Source organism: Monodon monoceros, unplaced genomic scaffold (assembly GCF_005190385.1).
Source record: "Monodon monoceros isolate NGI ecotype Baffin Bay Population unplaced genomic scaffold, NGI_Narwhal_1 Super_Scaffold_18, whole genome shotgun sequence".
NCBI lineage: Eukaryota > Metazoa > Chordata > Mammalia > Artiodactyla > Monodontidae > Monodon > Monodon monoceros.
In genome coordinates this window covers 65,327,181-65,330,921 of record NW_021703774.1, presented here as the reverse complement: position 1 = coordinate 65,330,921, position 3,741 = coordinate 65,327,181, and the positions used below count along the sequence as shown (strand labels likewise).

At 59.0% G+C, this 3,741-nt stretch overlaps 2 non-coding genes across 2 annotated transcripts; both read right to left on the bottom strand.

Moving 5' to 3' along the window:
• Positions 1-2,155: 2,155 nt before the first annotated feature.
• On the bottom strand, positions 2,156-2,226 carry TRNAG-GCC. Its single transcript has one exon. It is a non-coding gene; the product is annotated as a tRNA-Gly (tRNA).
• A 1,094-nt stretch (positions 2,227-3,320) lies between these two features.
• Positions 3,321-3,403, bottom strand: TRNAL-CAG. Its single transcript has one exon. It is a non-coding gene; the product is annotated as a tRNA-Leu (tRNA).
• Between the last annotated feature and the right edge of the window lie 338 nt (positions 3,404-3,741).

Genomic DNA, 3,741 nt, shown 5'->3' with positions numbered 1-3,741 from the left:
CAGCAATCCCCGTCGTGGGTACACATCCGCCAAAGAGAAAAACTGTTTTTTGGAGAGGTCCATGCACCCCCGTGTTTGTAGCTGCGCTACGTGCCACAGCCAAGACACAGAAAAAAACCCATGTGCCCATCAGCAGTTGGCTGACAGAAAAAGATGTGGTGTATATGTACTGTGGAGTATTACTCAGCCATTTCAGAGAATGAAATATTGCCATTTGCCACAATAAGGACGGTCCTAGAGATTATTACACTTAGTGAAGTAAGTCTGACAGAGAAGCACAAAGATACGTGGAATCTAAAACAAAATAGAAAAGAATGTATGTGCAAAAGAGAAACAGATTCACAGACGGAGAAAACACACTGATGGTTACCCGAGGAGAAAGGCAGGGGTGCAGACATAAATTAGGAGCCGCGATGAACAGATACACCGGACTTCATATAAAAGACATAAGCAACAAGGATTTCCAGTATAACACAGGGAATGATATACAGTATCCTGTAGTAAGCTATCATGGAAAGCAATCCGAAACAATATTAGACATGGAAAACAGTATCCGCTTTGCTGTGCACCTGAAACTAACTCAATATTGTTAATCAACTTTTCTTCCAAAATTACAGCTAGTAGTTCTTATAAGTAAGTAAGTAAATGAGTAAATATTAAATGCACAAATAAAAACAACACAGTAAAGAAATAGGTGAAATATGAGCTCTCATACGATCCAGCAATCCCCATCGTGGGTACACATCGGCAGAGGAGAGAAACTGTCATTTGAAGAGACGCATGCGCCCCCATGTTCACAGCAGCACTACGGGCCACAGCCAAGACATGGGCAAAACCCAAGTGCCCATCAACCGATGGCTGGCACAGGAAGACGTGGTATATATGTACTGTGGAATATTACTCAGCCATACAAAAGAGTGAGATATTGCCATTTGCACCCAGAAGGAGGGACGTAGAGTATATTACACTTAGCGACGTAAGTCAGGCAGAGAAGCACAAAGATATGTGGAATCTAAACCGTACTACAAACGAATGTACGTGCCAAAGAGAAGCAGACACACAGACATAGAAAACACACTGTTTGTTACCCAAGGGGAAAGTGTAGGGCAGGGGGAAATCCGGAGCTGCGATTAACAGAGAGGAAATAACTATACGTAAAGCACATAAGCAACACGGATTTACCGTACAGCACAGGGAACTGTATTCATGTGTCGTGATAACGTATAATGGAAAATAACCTGGAAAAGGACATATAACTGAATCACTTTGCTGTACACCTGAAAGTAACACAATGTTTAAACCAACCATACTGCTACGAAAAGGAGAAGACGACGAAGGGGAAAAAAAGAGGGCAACGGGACAGAGGCAAGGGCAGGATCCTTGACAACGCAGGATTTGGAAAGGATCGGGGGGCGGGGGGGAAAGTGGCGAGACAGGAGGTGGGAGGGGGGTGTTTGTGGGAGTAGGCAGGAGGCTGAGGTGGTGGTGCTGGGGGTGCTGTCCCGAGGGCTGATGCTGTTGGTGGGAGCAGAGGTTTAGAGGAGGGGGTGGTGTTTGTCGTGCCGATGGTGCTGGTGGCAGTAGCGGTGGAGGAGCGGGCCGGTGTCGGAAACGTATTTCTGTCGAGGGTCAAAACATGAATCTAGAGTGTAGTCTGCGATGATAGTGTGGACTTCTTTGGAACTCTTCGTGCAAGTGAGCGCTTCTGGGACTCTCTAGGAAAATGGGCTGTATCGCTCCCAGAGGTGGCAACTTGCTTGCTCCTGGTTGTGCAAAGATAGTATAATTTTCGGAGTGGGGGCAGAGTGAGGCAGAGAGCTTGGACACGTGGCGAAAGGTGACGAGGTTGGGCTGTGCGGGTGCCAGTGTGGGGTGTTCCTTACTAGTGACAAGCGGGACACAAGCGGGGTCGGGGTCAGGAAGAGAACAAGGACAAGGAAGGGGTCTGGGCGAAAGAGTGGCTGAGCCCGCGAGGTGTCAGGTCCCGGAGGCCTGGCTCCCGGGTGTGTGTGGGGTGGGGGCGTCTGCGTGGGAAGGACAGGGGCCGGAAGGTGCGGTGGTGAGCGAGCTGTTGCAGGACCGGTGCCTTGAGTGTGGCAGCTGGGAAACCCAGCTCCGCTTTGGGGCTGCGGGAACCAAAAGGGGACGCTGCGTCTGCATGGGCCGGGAATCGAACCCGGGCCTCCCGCGTGGCAGGCGAGAATTCTACCACTGAACCACCCATGCACCGATGGCCGCCGGTGCCCGCCGCTGCCCCAGCGGCGCCCAACGCTGCCCCAGCGGCGCTCGCCGCCAACCGCCGGACCCTGGTCACTGCTCGCCCCGTGGGCATGTGCTCCATTTGAGCAGGAGGCCGACGGGCCACCTGAATGAGAGGCTCCGGGCACTCTGGCGACCCCACGGCGCGAGGCGGTCGGAAGCACCGATGGATGGAGGGACGCAGGCGGGCTCGGCCCGTCCTGCGCTTTCTCTGCCGTCCACGGAGCCGCGTGACTGTCGGTGTCGCCAGAGGAAGCCAGGAGGCGAACCGGCCTGGCCCGCGCCCGAATCCCAGTCAGGGCAGGCGAGGCGCGGCCGCTGCGGCTGAGCACCGGCGTTCCTCTCAGCCGCCGCCCGGCTCCGACGCAGGCAGGCAGGCAGGCAGGCAGGCAGGCAGGTGTGGTCCGGCCAGGGTCCCAAGGCGAAAAAGCACCGAGGGCACGCACCGCAGGCCGGCAAGACGCTGTCGGCGGCCACCTCGCTGTGGCTGTGGAGGGAATGGAATGGGCAGGCGGGCCGTTGGGGCTGGCGGGAAGGACAGGATGTTGGAAGGAGGGAGAGCTGCTGCTGGCGGAAGTGGAAGAAAGGCTGTGAGAACGAGTCCGCTGTTCAGCAGGCAGAAGTCGGAGGGCGGGCGAGGCGTGGAGGGCTTTCCACGCGCGGCCGTTCTGCGTGTGGCGGTGGGGGCGGGGTGGAGCGGGGCAGAGGGCGTGGGGGGGAGGGGCGAAGGCAGGCAGGCAGGCCGGCCGACCAGCAGCAGCAGCAGCAGCCGGCAGCAGGTGAGGAAAGATGTGCTGCGAAGGACTGAAGGGCTTCCTGGTGTGTGGGTGCAGGTAGGAGGGGGCGTAGGAGCTGGCGGGGAGGGCGTTTGTCCGGAAAGCCCGTGGCCGGAGGGTTCCTAGCGGGCCGTTTCTGCCAGGCCCGCGGCCGTGGCTGAGAAGGTCCCGCGTCGGAGAGGCGTGGATGTCCGGGCCGCAGTTTGGAGAGGCGGCAAGAGTGCAAGGCGCGAACGGACTGGAAGGCAGTAAAGCGCCGCCATAGGGCGGGCCAAAAGGCTGGCTTGTCAGGAGTGGGATTCGAACCCACGCCTCCAGGGGAGACTGCGACCTGAACGCAGCGCCTTAGACCGCTCGGCCATCCTGACGGCGGGCCTGGGCGTGCGCGTGGCCGCTCGGCTGGCTGGGACCCGACGCGACGCGACGCGAAGCCCGGTGCCCTTGGCGGGACGCGGTGCTCCGCGCCAGGCGCGCGGCCGTGTGGGTGAGCGACGGAGCGGGCGCGCGGCGGCCGACGGGGAGCAAGGCCAGACGAGGCGCCTGGCTCCGCCGCGCTGGCGCCCTCGCCCACCCCTGGCCCCGCACGGAGCCGGGCCGCGTCTTGCCAGCCCCTGCCGCCGGCCCCCACCGGCGCCTCTCCTCGCCGGCCATGGCCAGGCGCGCGCCCACCCGCTCCTCGCAGCCTTGCTTTCGGTCTCGGGCCCCC